Genomic DNA, 19045 nt, shown 5'->3' with positions numbered 1-19045 from the left:
CTAGGGATAGTTAGTAATAATATTGATATAAATGAAATTTATAATTAAAAAAAAAAGTAAAATTTTATCCTTTATAGAGTTAGGACTTAGAATAATTACAGGTTTAGTTTTTATACTATTCGGAATAGGTCCTAAGTAGTTATGTATAGATTATATCACAAGTTCAACGGATTAGAACATTTGGTTCCGATATATTGAATATTAATTAACCAAATCTATTTATAAAAAAATATAATATATACTTTTAATTTTATTTATAAAGCTTGAAATATTATTTTAAAAAAAATGAAATGTATTTTGTTTATAATTATTTAATTTTTAAAAATTAATTTTATGTAAATCTCACATTTTTCATTAAACTAAGGTACCAATAGTTAAGTTACTTCATCCCACAGAAAGTATATATTGCTTCCTTCTACGCAGAACAAATTATGTGGGTAAGATGTAGCGTCCTCACTCATCGAAGAAGTTAATTAAAAGTTTTTAATTCTGCACGTAATGCAACAAAATTAAGTTTAATTTGTTGTTTATTTTTTTCTTAATCAAATGTAGTTTAGCTTAAAAAGAATTAATAGCCTTTTTGACTTCATTAAAATGTTTTCACTTCTTGTGAAAGTCATCAGTTCAAGCTAGATTACATTGAAAGAATATTCCGAAAACTCCCTCTCAATGTTTTTCTCTTTTGGTTTCTTGGATCTGTCCGGTGTTTCCCATTTTCTTCTCCTGCCCTATGGGCAGTAGGAAGGCGTTAGGATCGTATTCTTTAGTCTAGTTTGGAACAGCTTTCCCTTATCTGGGTTGAGTGTACAAAGACCCTTTTAGTAGTGGTTTTACAGGTTGAGTGACATTTGTGAGAGATTTTGTTAACTTAGGATGGCTATGGCTGTTACCTTTCGTATAATGACCTCACCGTAGGTAGTCCGTACATTTTACTATTTCAGCAATTAATGTCTGTTGAAACAGTTAGAATGTCTGAAATTACACTTAAATTATAGTGAAGAGACTTAAATTAATGAAATAAATGTAAAGAAAATTTTAATAAATATAGAAAATAATTTTGAGACCCAATTTTAAGGTTTATTTAGATAAAAATGACATTAAAGATGTTAAAGAAAATTTAGAGAAAATAAAATAAAATTTAGAGAATTTATTAATTGATACAAAAATAATAAAAATAACCCGATATGCACCCCGAAAGGCATTTTGGTCATTTCACCTCCAGAGGTGAATTTTGACCTAAATGTCAAATTAAAAATTGAGAGAATAAAATAATTAACATAAATTAAAAATTTATGAAATGAATTGGAAAATGAAAAAAGAAAAGAAGAATAAAAGAAAAGAAAAAAAAAAAAGGCTTATGAAATTAAGAAAAAAAATGCTTATGAGTAATACCCACAAGAGACAAAACCCCATCTACCATCTTTTTTCTTCTTCTTCTCTCTCTCTCCTTGCTGTCTTCCTTGGTCTCTCCCTCTCCACCATTGTTATCAAGCTTAAAGCTTGATTTCCTCTTCATTTACCCATCAAAACCTATAGCTCTCTTCACAAATAATCCTCTCTACTCCATAAGGAAGCTTTAGATACCCATTTGAGGAAGAAAAATTAAAGTTTGCCAGTTAGGTCACAAGGTAAGTGTAAAAATATTACTCTTTTTATTCTTTAAATCTTGTAAGAATGATAAGATGAGTGAGTATTCCATGAAAATGAAAACAAATAAAAAGGAATTAAAAAACCCTAATTCCAGCAGCCATGAATCTTGTGAGGTTTGATGTTTTTAAATGATATAAAATGGTTCCATAAGGATGTTTGAATAGTTGATATGATAAGAAGTGTAAAAGAGTTGAATTTGTATAAATTGGGTGATTGGAATTAGGGTTTATGTATATGATGTGGGGACTTTATGTAAATGCTTGAAATTGACTCGGTTGAGTTGAGATTGTTGCTTATAGAAGTGCTATGCATGCCAATTGAAGTAAGGAAGATGGAGGAAATTGAAATTGGGAGTGCTTGTTTTCTGCAGGTTTTGAGACTCAATGAGTCCAGTATGAGTTTTGAATCATAACTGAAAATATGTGACTCCAATTGGTATGAGGCGAATTAGAGGTGAAATTAGACCCAAAATAGCCTATTTTCCATAAAGAAACTATATCCAAATTATGTCCAAAACTTAACCTAAACACTGCCCAAATCCGGATTACCCTGCACTAAACCCAGAAAATGACAATTTGGTCATAACTCCCTCTACACTGGTTCAAATGACCTGAATTTGATACCATTGGAAAGCTTAGATATAGGGCTACAATTTTCATGAAGACTACTAAACCCAAAAATGGAAAAAACAAAATCAAATTACTGGCCCAAGTTGGATCACAAAACTGCCTAGAATTAGGTTGTCCAGAAACTGCTGGACATAAACTCACTCACTAGTTTTGGAAAAATGGCCATAATTTGTTTTACAAGAACTCAAATGTAATGAAACCAGTGGTAAAATGTCCACAAGACATAGACCTACAAAATTGGTATTTTGACCAAAACTTAGAATGTAACACCCCCGGTTGCATAGCCTGGTAGATTTCACTGTTCCGGTGACCGGTGTCGGTCCGGACAATTAAGGGGATTAGGACCACACTTAAGACAACTTAAGAAGCCATAAACACAAATAATTAGTAATGTTTAATTAGTTGACTATAAATAAGAAAAAAAGAATATAAGAAGTTAAACGAGCCGAGAGTCACAGCGATGAGTGACCTCATCGGGAATGATTGCGAAGTCGTTTTAAACTCAAATTTCGAACAGTAAAAAGTGACGCTGCGGTCCTTAGGACCCTTATGAACACAGTGGAAAAGAGAAAATCACGAAAAAGAACTGTTAAGCCAGTCAAATAATTAGGTCAGGGAGCCGAAAGAAATATTGGATTATTTGCAAACCGGGATGAACCGACAAGGGGCAAATTGGTCAGTTGACCCGAGAGTCGACTCGACCTAATCACAAATAAAATCGGAGAAATAAAAATTTTTGAATCAAGAATTAAATTAAAAAACTAATAGAAAAAAATAAATAGAAAAAAAAAAAGAAAAAGAAAAGAAAGAAGTTAGAAAAGTCAAAGATGATGTCATAAAAGATTAATTAAATTAATTTATTAATTTGGAAATTTTGGTCTTCAAAAAATGGATAAAAATAAAAATTCAAAAACATTTTTTTTGCTTCTTCTTTTGCTTTTCCCGTAGCTCTCTCCTCTCCCTCTCTTCTTATTTTGTTCCACCATTTTTAAGCAAGAAAAGCTTGGAATTCTTGGTTCCTTTCCATAAATCCTCTAAATCCCAACCTAGAAATTTTATTTACCAACCTTAAACCTTGTTGATTTCCCTTGAAAGGAAGTTTGAGCAAGATTAGGAAAGGAAAAAAAAGAAGAAAATTGAGGAAGAGGAATTTCAAGTGAGGTAAGCAAGCTAAATTGCAAATTTTAGTTTATTGGTTATCTTTGTGGTTTGAGTAATCTAGAAATTTAATTAAAATCAAAAGAAAATATTTGTAGAGGACCAAAGGGAATTTCAGCCAGCCATGGATGTGGGAGAGTTTGATGTATTTTGAATGAATTAAATGTGTTAGTAAGTTTGTATGAAAGTGATAGTAAGATTGAAATGCTTAAATGTGAATAAATACAACATTTTAGTGTAATTAGGGTTTGGAAGCTAGGGTTTATGAACCAAAATTTGGAGAAATGCATAAATGGAATATTTGACCTATTGTGAAGTGAAACAATGGTCAATTATGACCAAATGTATTGTGTGGGAATGGTAGGAAATCAAACCAAATTCGTAGGTTAATGGTCATGCTGCTGGCAGCATGACCAAACCCACTTTGAAGGACCAAAACTCAAATTTTACAAGTCCAATTGATATGCCACTAATTGGAGATGAAAATAGACATAAAAGAGCACAATTTTCATTAAGGAACCATGGCCAAAAACTGACCAAAACTTGGTGAAACAATTGACCAAAGTGAATTGATTGCAGGCTGCCACTGCACTAAACTGACCAAATGAACAGTAACTGTTCATTTGGTCATAACTCAAGTTAGACAGGTCAAATTGACCTGAAATTTGGCCAGGAGTTAGAGGGAATATAGATCTAAAACTTTCATGAAGAACATCACCCCAAATTATGCCATTAACCCATTCAAATTATTGAGCAAAATTAGGTTACTAAACCTGCAACTCTGCAGAATTTTCAGTGAGCAGCAATGTTTGGATGGCTATAATTCCCTCTAGAAAACTCGGATTTAGGCGATTCTTGAACCGATGGAAACCTAAGACATAGTAGAACATTTCATATGAAGAAAGTTAGACCAAATTATGAACTTAACTTAATCAAATTACTGACCAAAGTTGGATCAAAATCTGCCAGAACCCAAAATACCAGTATGAACGACACGTGAACAAAGAAACTTATTTTGGCCATAACTTGAGCTACAAAACTCCGATTGAGGTGATCCAAAAATTAGAATACACTTAAGACAATAAGAAACATTTTCTATGAAGGAAGTTTTGTTAAATTCCAATAGTAGATCGACCAATGGGATAGTGCAACTTCGGAGAACCAAAACTGAAAATTTGCAATTTTGCCAAAATGACCTAAGCTTTGAGAAAATGACCAAAACCAACAAGTTTAATGACCAAAATGTGGTATGTGGGTGAAGTTGAAATTCCCATACCTATTAAGTCTTAGAAAGTCAACTATTTGACTTGAATAGTGCAGTGAATAGTAACCCGAAACACAAAATTTAAAGAACGTCGAATTTAGCACGTTAGAGCTAGGTAATTATGAAGCTAAATTTATTTTGGATCTGTGTTAAGTTCTAGTACTGAAACATTGTAAAATTGTGTGTTTCAGTTGAAAAGAATATCGGGAAGGAACCCGAGGAACCGAGTCGAGGCTAAGGGACGACTCATTTGAGGTTTGTGCACAACATATACTTTTATAATCATCTTTTGCATATCGTTTTGAATAATATGAAATATCAGATTATGGCATTCTTATGATGTTTGATCTAAATTGTTGAAAGTTATTATGTATATTTGAAAAGACAATGTTTAGCAAATTGTTAAGATAAGTTTTGAAACTACAGTGTCATGACCACATATTTGAACACCTCACTAGCACGACTAGTGGGGGTAATTAGTTTTGAATTTTGATTCCTTCTCTGGAGAAGTGTTGAGGTGTGCCAGTAGAAGAGGATGTGAATGGATATCTATATATTTGAGCTAGCTAGCCTTTTGATATAATTTCTCTTTAGCCTCTGGCTATTGAGATTCTATTTGTTTCGAATGGCGTGATCTAACTGTGGGTTTTATGAAATGTGTTTTGATACTTTGAAATGAACTTGGTTTACATGTAAAATCTCACAATGCATGATTGTATTTAATTTTCATGTTTAGCCAAATTTTTGAATGAATGTGCTTTAAGCTTTGCATAAAGATTATTTTAGTATATTGTGCACCACTGAGTCCTAGTACTCAGCTATAGCTTTTATTGCTGTCGCAGATACAGAGACTAGAGGAGCAGCAGACTGAGCTGCTGAAGTATGTGAAGTCATCAGCTTGAAGCCTTCGGGTATAATTTATACCCTAACTGTAAATACTTCTTTTGATGTATATATTGCACATAAATGTATGGACATGTAAAAATGGGTCTTGAGCAGCTTGTACACAAATTTGTATGAAGTTTGTAATAAAGTTTAGTTTATATTTCTTTTGATATAAATTTGTAAGGTTGCGTATAAATTATTTTGTTTTTAATGAATATGAATGATATTGATTGACAGTATTTTGAGAACTATTGAACTTGTGAATTTTGAGAAATTGACTGAGTTTGATTGTGAAACCGAAGTAGTGGTTGAGAAAAACTTTTAGAAGTGCTTTTTACAGGTATTTGAAGAATGGTTTTCTCAAAATACAGAGGAAACTTTGTCAAAAATTTTATAAAATTTGCGGAAAACTAAAATGGCCAAAAATATTAATTAGTTTTAATTTCAACTAAATGTTTTTAATACTTATTAGAAATGCTCACCACTTGTCAAAGATAAGAAAATTGTTTTAAAATCCCTTGTAGGGTACTTAATGAATTATCGGTAGGTGAAGTTCGGTAGTTCATTAGGTATTCTACGGGATCATGTTATGCCTTACAGAGGGGCAAGGTGTGACATGTTGTAGTGGTATCAGAGCAAAATTTTTGAAGTATGTTTTAACATATAAATTTGTGTCTTTCTTGATAAGTACAACTGCTCAATGTCCATAATTGTTACATACAGTGCATTACATCATGAATATGAACTAACGGAGGGAAATCTCCTTGTGTTACTTGTTCAGGAGATACCCTAACTTCAGCCTGAAATGGAAGAAGGAGATCGCTCAGTTGAGCAGTCTGTTGAAGTTGAGGCACAAGGGGAAGCCCCAGCTTTACCGAATGTTAGTGGGTCAGCAGCACCAGCCCCACAAATGCCGCAGTTCCCTGCACAGTTTGCACAGCAGATGGCGGCAATGTTTCAACAAATGGCTGGGGGTATACCTGTTCAAACTCCACCACAACCACCTGTGGCACAACCATTGCCTCCAGCCAGACAGTATGACAAGTTATTGAAGTATGGGGCTGCAGAATTCAAGGGTACAGTGGACCCTTTAGAGGCAGAGCAATGGCTTGAAAGAATGGACAGAGTATTTAAGAAGCTGCACTGCCAAGATGAGTTGAAGTTTGAGTATTCTGTGTCACTGCTGCAAGGGGATGCGTATGATTGGTGGAAGACCATTCCCCACAGCTTGGCTGAACCACCAGTGCTGACCTGGGATGACTTCATCAGAGAGTTCAGACAGAAATACATCCCAGATGCATATGTTGACCAGAAACTGCAAGAATTTTTGAGTCTGAAATAAGGAAACCGATCGGTGGCAGAGTATGAGAGGGAGTTCTCCCGCCTGAGTCACTATGCGGGGAGTCTCCTTACTACCAGCAAAGCAAGGTGCAAGAGATTTGAGACGGGTTTAAAGCCCAGCATAAGGATGCAAGTTGTGGGATTCAGACACAGCAACTTCTCAGAGCTTATGTCTCAAGCACTTGAACTGGTGAGAATTGAATCAGAAGCAACCCCAAGGAAAGAAAAATCAGAAAAAGTTGAGAAATCAGAAAAAGACAAGGGGGAAAAATCAGTTGAACAAAGTTCTGGTGCTACCTCTGGAAAGAGAAAGAAGTTTAGTGGATCCAGCAGGGGTCGAGGTGGAAGATTTGGTAGGGGCCGATTCTCCGGACAGAGACCCCCTAGGTCCGTCGGCGATCAGCGAGGGTTCACATTACGCGCCCCGTGAGACTTGTGGCAAGATTCATGGGGAGTGTTCTGGGCCACCGGAGCTCGCTTTAATCATGAGGCAAGGGCCATATAGCTAAAGACTGCTAGTGCTCTAAGATATAGTCCAGCTCCTACTCTGCCGAGGATCTATTCGAGTCCCGCTCTCGAGAGGTTCTGATCGATTGGTAGAGGAAGAGGCAGAGGTAGAAGCACCGCTTGAGCGATCAAGGCACGATTGGTCGATCAGACAAGGAAGTGCTTCACCAGAATCTACACAATGAGACAATGAGACGAGGCTGAGACTTCTGATGTGGTAGCTGGTACATTCTCTATCTCTGATCAAGAAGTATTTGTATTGTTTGATCCGGGTTCAACCCATTCATATGTTAGTGCTAGCATAGTTAGTTTACTTGCTGTTCCATGTGTGCAAATGGGTTTTGAAGTGCTAGTAACTAGTCCGTTAGGACAAGAGGTCCGGGTCAACAGAATTTATAGAGACTGTCCTTTGGTGATCCAAGGACATGTTTTCCCGTCAGACTTGATTGAAATGCCCTTCAGAGAGTATGATATCATTTTGGGCATGGATTGGTTAGCCAGGCATCACGCCATGATTGATCAGATCAAGACAGTCACTTTTGGTCTCCCTTTGTACGGTGATGTGGTAATACATGGGGAGAGGCATTTACTGCCATCAAACATCATTTCGGCTGCACTAGCTAGAAGGATGATCAGAAAGGGGTGTGAAGCATACTTGGCACATGTGATAGACACCCAGGTGGGGAGACCAGCACTAAGGGACATCCCTACGGTGTGACTTTCCGGATGTGTTTCCTGATGAATTGCTAGGATAACCTTCAGAAAGAGAGGTGCAGTTTGAAATTGATGTTATGCCTGGTGTGGATCCAATCTCCATAACGCCATATAGAATGGCACCTGCAGAATTGAAAGAGTTGAAAGTGCAGTTGCAAGAATTGCTTGACAAGGGCTTTATCCGCCCTAGTGTGTCACCTTGGGGAGCGCCAGTGTTGTTTGTAAAGAAGAAAGACGGCACTCTCCGCTTGTGTATTGATTATCGGCAGTTGAATAAGGTGACAATAAAGAATAGATATCCATTACCTCGCATTGATTACTTGTTTGATCAGTTGAGGGGTGCAGCTGTGTTCTCCAAAATTGACCTGAGATCAGGTTATTATCAGCTGAAAGTACAAGAGCAGAGTATTTCTAAAACTGCCTTCAGAACCCGCTATGGCCATTATGAGTTTTTGGTTATGCCATTCGGGTTAACTAATGCTCCGGCTGCTTTTATGGATCTGATGAACACTATCTTCAGACCATACCTCGACCAGTTTGTTGTGGTATTCATTGATGATATATTGGTCTATTCGAGGAATACAGAAGAGTATGATAGACATCTGCGAATTGCACTGCAGACTTTGAGGGAAAAACAACTATATGCCAAATTATCGAAGTGTGAATTTTGGCTGAAGGAGATATCCTTTTTGGGGCATGTAGTATCAGAAGAGGGCATTAAGGTAGATCCTAACAAGATTGAAGCTGTCCTTAATTGGAAGCCACCCAGAAATGTCACAGAGATTCCGAGTTTTCTAGGGTTAGCTGGATACTACCGTCTATTTGTGAAAGGGTTCTCCATGTTGGCATCTCCATTGACCAAGCTGCTTAGAAAGGATGTGAAATTTCAGTGGACGGACAAATGCCAGCAGAGTTTTGATGAATTGAAGAGATGTTTGGTCAAGCTCAGTCCTGACTTTACCCACACCGGGTAAAGAATATACAGTTTACAGCGATGCTTCTCACAACGGGTTAGGTTGTGTGTTGATGCAAGATCGAAATGTCATTGCCTATGCATCACGCCAGCTAAAACCGCATGAGAGGAATTATCCGACACATGATTTGGAGCTTGCAGCCATTGTGTTTGCTCTTAAGATCTGGAGACATTATTTGTACGGGGAGAAGTGCTACATCTACACAGATCATAAGAGTTTGAAGTATTTGGGCACCCAGAAAGAGCTGAATTTGAGACAGAGGAGATGGTTAGAGTTGATAAAAGACTATGATTGTCTGATAGACTATCAGCCAGGGAAAGCTAATGTTGTGGCTGACGCCTTAAGTCGCAAGACTATGGCAAGTCTACGAGTTACTCCTTTGTCTTTAGTACATGAGTTGAGATCATTACATGCCAGTTTAGAGATTAATGATGAGGGGCAGACAGCAGTTGCATGGCATGTACAGCCAGTGTTAATTGATCAGATCAGAATGGCTGCTCAGAATGATGAAAGGTATCAGAAGCTGTTAGAAGAAGTCCGGCAGGGCAAGAAACCAGAATTCTCAATCAGAGATGATGGTCTACTGCTACACCAAGGTAGAATATGTGTTCCTAATAATGTGGATTTGAAGCAAATCATTTTGAAGGAAGCACATGAGTCTCCTTTTGCCATGCACCCTGGTGGTACAAAAATGTATAGAGGGCTAAAGGAGCATTACTGGTGGATGGGTTTAAAAAGAGACGTGGCAGAGTTTGTATCCAAATGCCTAACTTGTCAGCAAGTAAAGGCAGAGCATCAAGTACCCACTGGGTTGTTACATCCACTACCAGTACCAGAATGGAAATGGGAAAGAATAACAATGGATTTTGTAATGGGACTTCCGCGGACACAGAAGAGTCATGATGCAGTTTGGGTCATTGTTGACAGACAGACTAAATCTGCTCATTTTCTGCTAGTTCGAATGGACTACAGTTTAGAAAGATTGGCCAAGTTATACATCGATGAGATTGTGAGACTACATGGAGTGCAAGTATCCATCGTGTCAGACAGAGATCCTAGGTTCACTTCTAGATTCTGGGGTAGTCTTTAGAGAGCCCTAGGAACTAGATTGAACTTCAAGATGACATTCCACCCATGCATGATGGCCAGTCTGAGAGGGTAATTTAGATCTTGGAGGACATGCTACGGGCTTGTGTGATTGAGTTTGAGGGCAATTGGGATACACACTTGCCTTTGATTGAGTTTGCTTACAATAACAGCTACCAATCAAGCATTGGGATGCCTCCATATGAAGCTTTGTATGACAGAAAATGTAGAACCCCGTTGTGTTGGGATGACGTGGGTGAAAGAAAAATGATTGGACCTGAAATTGTTTAGCAGACTGAGGAGAAGATCAGGGTGATCAGAGGTCGACTTAAGACTGCATCAGACCGTCAGAAGTCCTACATTGATCTGAAGAGAAGAGATGTTCAGTATGCATTGGGTGACAGAGTTTTCCTCAAAGTTTCTCCTTGGAAGAGGATTTTGAGATTCGGCAGGAAGGGGAAACTAAGTCCTCGTTTTATCGGGCCATATGAGGTTCTGGAAAGAGTGGGTCCTTTGGCATATCGATTGGCACTACCTCCAGAGTTAGAGAAGATACATAATGTCTTCCATGTGTCTATGTTGAGGAGGTATCGATCAGACCCATCTCATGTACTACCAGTAGAGGAAATTGAAGTGAATCCATATCTCACATATGAAGAAGAACCCATAGAGATTTTAGCATATGAGGTGAAGCAGCTACGGAACAAGCAGATACCATTGGTAAAAGTGCTGTGAAACCATCATTCGGGCCAAGAAGCTACTTGGGAACGAGAGGAGGACATGAAGAGACAACAGCCACAGCTGTTCAGAGATTGATACCAGGTAAAATTTCGAGACGAAATTTATTTAAGGGGGGAGAATTGTAACACCCCCGGTTGCATAGCCTGGTAGATTTCACTGTTCCGGTGACCGGTGTCGGTCCGGACAATTAAGGGGATTAGGACCTCACTTAAGACAACTTAAGAAGCCATAAACACAAATAATTAGTAATGTTTAATTAGTTGACTATAAATAAGAAAAACAGAACATAAGAAGTTAAACAAGCCGAGAGTCACAGCGATGAGTGACCTCTGAACGCATCACGAAGTCGTTTTAAACTCAAATTTCGAACCGTAAAAAGTGACGCTGCGGTCCTTAGGACCCTTATGAACACAGTAGAAAAGAGAAAATCACGAAAAAGAATTGTTAAGCCAGTCAAATAATTAGGTCAGGGAGCCGAAAGAAATATTGGATTATTTGCAAACCGGGATGAACCGGCGAGGGGCAAATTGGTCAATTGACCCTGAGAGCTGACTCCTGACCTAACTGTCAAATAAAATAGGAGAAATAAAAATTTTTGAATCAAGAATTAAATTAAAAAACTAATAGCAAAAAAAAAATAAATAGAAAAAAAAAGAAAAAGAAAAGAAAGAAGTTAGAAAAGTCAAAGATGATGTCATAAAAGATTAATTAAATTAATTTATTAATTTGGGAATTTTGGTCTTCAAAAATGGATAAAAATAAAAATTCAAAAACATTTTTTTTGCTTCTTCTTTTGCTTTTCCCGTAGCTCTCTCCTCTCCCTCTCTTCTTATTTTGTTCCACCATTTTTAAGCAAGAAAAGCTTGGAATTCTTGGTTCCTTTCCATAAATCCTCTAAATCCCAACCTAGAAATTTTATTTACCAACCTTAAACCTTGTTGATTTCCCTTGAAAGGAAGTTTGAGCAAGATTAGGAAAGGAAAAAAAAGAAGAAAATTGAGGAAGAGGAATTTCAAGTGAGGTAAGCAAGCTAAATTGCAAATTTTAGTTTATTGGTTATCTTTGTGGTTTGAGTAATCTAGAAATTTAATTAAAATCAAAAGAAAACATTTGTAGAGGACCAAAGGGAATTTCAGCCAGCCATGGATGTGGGAGAGTTTGATGTATTTTGAATGAATTAAATGTGTTAGTAAGTTTGTATGAAAGTGATAGTAAGATTGAAATGCTTAAATGTGAATAAATACAACATTTTAGTGTAATTAGGGTTTGGAAGCTAGGGTTTATGAACCAAAATTTGGAGAAATGCATAAATGGAATATTTGACCTATTGTGAAGTGAAACAATGGTCAATTATGACCAAATGTATTGTGTGGGAATGGTAGGAAATCAAACCAAATTCGTAGGTTAATGGTCATCTTCTTTGCGCATGACCAAACCCACTTTGAAGGACCAAAACTCAAATTTTACAAGTCCAATTGATATGCTACCAATTGGAGATGAAAATAGACATAAAAGATCACAATTTTCATTAAGGAACCATGGCCAAAAACTGACCAAAACTTGGTGAAACAATTGACCAAAGTGAATTGATTGCAGGCTGCCACTACACTAAACTGACCAACTGTTCATTTGGTCATAACTCGAGTTAGACAGGTCAAATTGACCTGAAATTTGGCCAGGGGTTAGAGGGCATATAGATCTAAAACTTTCATGAAGAACATGCCATTAACCCATTCAAATTATTGAGCAAAGTTAGGTTACTAAACCTGCAACTCTGCAGAATTTTCAGTGAGCAGCAATGTTTGGATGGCTATAATTCCCTCTAGAAAACTCGGATTTAGGCGATTCTTGAACCGATGGAAACCTAAGACATAGTAGAACATTTCATATGAAGAAAGTTAGACCAAATTATGAACTTAACTTAATCAAATTACTGACCAAAGTTGGATCAAAATTTGCCAGAACCCAAAATACCAGTATGAGCGATTACGTGAGCGATAAACTTATTTTGGCCATAACTTGAGCTACAAAACTCCGATTGAGGTGATCCAAAAATGAGAATACACTTAAGAAAATAAGGAACATTTTCTATGAAGGAAGTTTTGTTAAATTCCAATAGTAGATCGACCAATGGAATAGTGCAACTTCGGAGAACCAAAACTGAAAATTTGCAATTTTGCCAAAATGACCTAAGCTTTGAGAAAATGACCAAAACCAACAAGTTTAATGACCAAAATGTGGTATGTGGGTGAAGTTGGAGTTCCCATACCTATTAAGTCTTAGAAAGTCAACAATTTGATTTGAATAGTGTAGTGAATAGTAACCCGAAACACAATTTAAAGAACGTCGAATTTAGCACGTTAGAGCTAGGTAATTATAAAGCTAAATTTATTTTGGATCTGTGTTAAGTTCTAGTACTGAAACATTGTAAAATTGTGTGTTTCAGTTGAAAAGAATATCGGGAAAGAACCCGAGGAACCGAGTTGAGGCTAAGGGACGACACGTTTGAGGTTTGTGCACAACATATACTTTTATAATCATCTTTTGCATATCGTTTTGAATAATATGAAATATCGGATTATGGCATTCTTATGATGTTTGATCTAAATTATTGAAAGTTATTATGTATATTTGAAAAGACAATGTTTAGCAAATTGTTAAGATAAGTTTTAAAACCACAGTGTCATGACCACATATTTGAACACCTCACTAGCACGACTAGTGGGGGTAATTAGTTTTGAATTTTGATTCCTTCTCTGGAGAAATGTTGAGATGTGCCAGTAGAAGAGGATGTGAATGGATATCCATATATTTGAGCTAGCTAGCCTTGTGATATGATTTCTCTTTAGCCTTTGGCTATTGAGATTCTATTTGTTTCGAATGGCGTGATCTAACTGTGGGTTTTATGAAATGTGTTTTGATGCTTTGAAATGAACTTGGTTTACATGTAAAATCTCACAATGCATGATTGTATTTAATTTTCATGTTTAGCCAAATTTTTGAATGAATGTGCTTTAAGCTTTGCATAAAGATTATTTTAGTATATTGTGCACCACTGAGTCCTAGTACTCGTGATAGCTTTATTCTTGCCGCAGATACAGAGACTAGAGGAGCAGATCGAGTCTTGAAGTGTGTGAAGTCATCAGCTTGAAGCCTTCGGGTATAATTTATACCCTAACTGTAAATACTTCTTTTGATGTATATATTGCACATAAATGTATGGACATGTAAAAATGGGTCTTGAGCAGCTTGTACACAAATTTATATGAAGTTTGTAATAAAGTTTAGTTTATGTTTCTTTTGATATAAATTTATAAGGTTGCGTATAAATTATTTTATTTTTAATGAATATGAATAATATTGATTGACAGTATTTTGAGAACTATTGAACTTGTGAATTTTGAGAAATTGACTGAGTTTGATTATGAAACCGAAGTAGTGGTTGAGAAAAACTTTTAGAAGTGCTTTTTACAGGTATTCGAAGAACGGTTTTCTCAAAATACAGAGGAAACTCTGTCAAAATTTTTATAAAATTTGCGGAAAACTAAAATGGCCAAAAATATTAATTAGTTTTAATTTCAACTAAATATTTTTAATACTTATTAGAAATGCTCACCACTTGTCAAAGATAAGAAAATTGTTTTAAAATCCCTTGTAGGGTACTTAATGAATTATCGGTAGGTGAAGTTCGGTAGTTCATTAGGTATTCTACGGGATCATGTTATGCCTTACAGAGGGGCAAGATGTGACATAGAAATCAAGAGAACTAGGTCCAATAGTTAGAAAAAGTCACTATATCAAAACCTGCAATCTGACCAAACTTCACTTGACCCCAGAACAGTCTTTTAATCGTAACTCCCACTAGAAAAATTCAATTGAAATGAGCCATACCTTTCCAGAAACCTGAGAAACAGGGCTACAACTTTGTTTTAGGAACCTTCCTCAAATTATGAATTTAAGAACCTCAAAAAGTGACCTGCAGTCACTGTCCTGAACTGAGCCCCTGTTGGCATAGGGTACATGAACCCAATTCAGTTAATTGGCCATAAATAATTCCAAAAAACTTGAAAAATTGTGATACAAATTTCTCAATGATCATAAGACATAGGGCAATAATTTCTATGAAGATAACTATGCCTAAAAGTGACTGCAACCTGTTCCATTAATTAGGTAAACTTTAAGTCCAAAAGCTGTCTAGTTAAGGAACCAAAATCTGTAAATGAGTCAGTTATGGTTATCCAATCATAACTTGAGTTCTAAAAATCAAATTGACATGATTCAAAAGGGAAAATAAAGATAAGGCATAGAGGAATAACTTTCATGAAGGAAGTGTGGCCAAACAATAGCTATAAACTGATCATATGGATAGGTAAAAGTAAGACACAAAAAACTGAAATTAAAGAAAGATCCATGAGATAAATTATCTTATGGTAGGAATTTAACCCTAAAAAGTCATTAAACACTAAATTATGTGAAAGGGTATGTGAGACCTATTTTCCCACTATAAAGTGATATGTACATTTCAAAGAAATAAGTAATAATGCGTAATTGCTTAATTTGATATGTAAAGTCAAAACAGTGAAACTAGACTTAAAGAAAGGTTCTTGAATTAAATTATTTTTAGTAAGGATTTGTCCCTAATAAGTCACTACATGCTAAATTACATGAAATTAGTTGATACATAAAATGTAAATTTATCTAAATGGTTTGCTAAATACATAAGTTATACGAAATAGGTGCTTGGGACCTATGTTCCCATTATGATGATATGAAAATGGTATAAAGTATAAGTAGTACATGAAGTGAAATAACAATGTGTTATGAATCCTTAATAGTACATAGCATGAAATAATAAAACTATAAGTGCTTAATAGTACTAATTTATCCAAAGTATACCTAGACTTATATGTATATAGTTGGATCGATTGGTACACCAATTAGGAACCACAGATAGCAGTACTGCTTACAGAGTAAATCATGAACTGACAATATATGTCTGATATGATTGTTCTACATGCTATATGCCTACCCATTGGCCATTGTGCCTAACCTTATTTCTGGCTTTACAAGTCTGACAGTATGCCTTGTGCCCGACAGCTGGCCACGTGCCCGACAGATGTATACAGGTAGACATATGACTATCTAACCTGTATACTCCCGTGTATCCAGCATTATAGTTTGTTATAGGTTACTTGGGCACAAATATACAGATATGATATGAAATACACCGATATGACAAAATACACTGATACGATTCCAAACACTCTAATATAAGTTTAAAAAGCTAGAGAATGAAATTAATACTCAGAAAAGATACTGATAATTAATTTATTTCTAAAGTACAGAAAAGTTATAAATGACTTAGACTGTATAAGAAATGAAGAAAAAAGATACAGTTAAATTTAACTGTTCTCAAAGTGTAAAAAATTTATAAATGTCTTAGAATTGATGACAAATTCACTGATATGAGTTTAAGGAGACTGAAAATGAAATACATGCATAGATAAGATCCTGAAAAATATATTGATTCCAAAGTATTATAAAAAATGTCATTGACCTAGAATTATGGAATTACACATATTATCGTCATTTTAAATTATTTAGTTATTCTGCTTTAAGATTATGCACCACTAAGTAAATTGCTTAGTACGTTGGATTTTTCATCGCATAGGTACTGGAGACCAGACCCACCAGATACAGCAGCAGCCGCCACAGTAGTGTATCGACTACACGTTGACCAGATCTGCTACAGCTACAACTCAGTGTCCACCTCACCAGTCTTTGTTATTTTGGTAGGGCACATGTATAGACTAGTATTTTGGTTATTGGTGTATAATCATGATGTAATTATTAGTTTGTGGTGTAAATAAAAATTATAAATATATTTTGAGTTGTAAATAAAGTTATGAATTTCTGCATGTAGATTTCTATTTGAATGAATGAATGAGTTTCATTTCTTGAAATGATATGATATGGTATGACTATGGATATATAAGACAAATATGAAATTGTTTTTAACAGGTAATTAGAGGAACCCACCAGACGCTAATAAAATAGAGAAAGGTTTGCCCGGGTATCCACAGAATTAAATTGTGATAAAAATTTTTTTTCACATCTTTTTTATAAAGTTTAAAATTAACAATGGACATGACAGGATCAGATAGGGTGCTTCGGCACCGAATGTGGCATTCCTCGCTCGGTTATACAATAGATGGATGAGGGGCGTCACATCTAGCATAGTGTGTTATGGCTTAAGGGAAGAGTGAGAATGTTGAGAGTCCTCTGGCTAGTATGCTTTAGGTCGACAAATACTATGAGACACCGAAATGCTTTAGACCTAGTAAGCTAAGCCTTCTTTCCCTGCTAGTGAATGTTGTTGTTGGCGAACTTGTTATCTATGTGGTCTAGCGGATGGCTAAGGACTTTATTCTAGATGGCAGTAAGAAGTATGTAGGTGTTTCTTCTCACCTTTGATGCTTCTGATTTCTTCCTCAATCTCAGCACTAGCACCAACTTCGGCTCTGGGTGGCTGGCGACACTGATGTGGTGGCTTGGGCGGTTTTCTGCTTTCCCTATGTGCCTCAAAAGTCATAAGCGATATTACTATGTTTTGTGGGCTAGTTTTCTAAAGTTTGTTCTTTGAGTTTGGATTTTTATTAGAGATTGGTTTAGGCCTTTGCATTTCTTGTATCTAATCTTTACAATGAATTTCGGTAATGCAAATTCTTGCATATTAAAAAAAATAAATAAATAAAGGTTGACGCTAAATTACAGAAATATAGGTGTATCACCAATTTAATTTTGAAGCAAACGAAATAAGAATCAAAGGAAAGCTAATTTGTTTGGGCATTTTTGAATGAGGGTTTTCAAACTTCATACGTTTAGTGATGTGAAGTGACCCCAACCCGCTTTTTTTTTTTTTTTTTTTTTTTAATGAAAATATTATTCAACGCAGCTGTGTCAATTCAGTATACAATAACTTAATATTAAATTGATATATGACATATTATAACTTTATATTCTAAAATTACAGATCAGCTTTTAAAGTCAGTACGAGATTTTCTTCTTACACAGGAATTGTTTTATTTTATAATTATAAATTTGACAACTATACCATATATTAATTTAATACTGACGTGTTGTCTTTTGAATTGATGATTTGTGGGTTTCTATTGAAATTCAACACTACCAATAGTCACCAGACTTTAACGATATGTAATGGGAGGAAGAAAAATAATAAAAGGGAAATATTTTTATTTTTTCTTTTTTCTTTTTTTATTTGAAATAGGAGAAAAATAATAATGAGAAGAAAAAATAAAAGTTTATTTTTTCATGTTTGAAAATAAATAAAAAAGAAAATGAAATAATAAATTTTCTTTTAAATTACTATTTTACTCTTAATTTTATAAATTATTTAAAAAATTAAAATAAAAAAATAATGGTATATAAATAATTTCATCAGCAGAAGTATAATTTTTATTTTCTTTAGTTTTTTATTTTTAAATAATAAAAAATAATAATTTCAATTTATTTTTTATTTATTTATTTATTTTTTCCTTCCATCTTCTTTAAATTTCAAATCTCTAGTGTAAAGAAAAACCATGTAGAAGATATAAAATTCAGATTTAAAGCCATCTCTGACAACAGAATTACGATTTTTTTTTTAAAAAGACTGTTAAAAACCCTCAAAAGCCAACTTACCCAGGATCTTCAACATGCTAATGCTCTAACATTGTGCGAGTAAAGTGTTCATTGAAGATGACTTGAGTTTGAAATTTCAAAATTTTTTAACTAATGGCCCGTGTCACGCGCTCATTCGCCTTTTGAACAGATTAAAGTAAAAAATTATGCAAACGGATGTCCTGTTAGAGAGCCGCCTTGGTCACCACGTGCTGTACAATTACTTGCTCGCTTGCTGTGTCGGCACTCGGTAGAGACAAAAATACTTTGAAAAATGTCAGAGCTAGCGGTGCTGTGTGGACTTTATCAATGTTCTCTACTGGTTTGCTGGACGTGGACTGCTCAAGTTTAAGAGGTAGACCCTTGTAAAATTCTTAATGCTTTGTTTCCCACTGTCGATGACGATCATCCCCATA

The sequence above is a fragment of the Hevea brasiliensis genome, chromosome 15, assembly GCF_030052815.1.
Source record: "Hevea brasiliensis isolate MT/VB/25A 57/8 chromosome 15, ASM3005281v1, whole genome shotgun sequence".
In the NCBI taxonomy this organism is placed as follows: domain Eukaryota; kingdom Viridiplantae; phylum Streptophyta; class Magnoliopsida; order Malpighiales; family Euphorbiaceae; genus Hevea; species Hevea brasiliensis.
The sequence above is the reverse complement of the archived record's forward strand: the minus strand, read 5'-3'. Positions refer to the sequence as shown.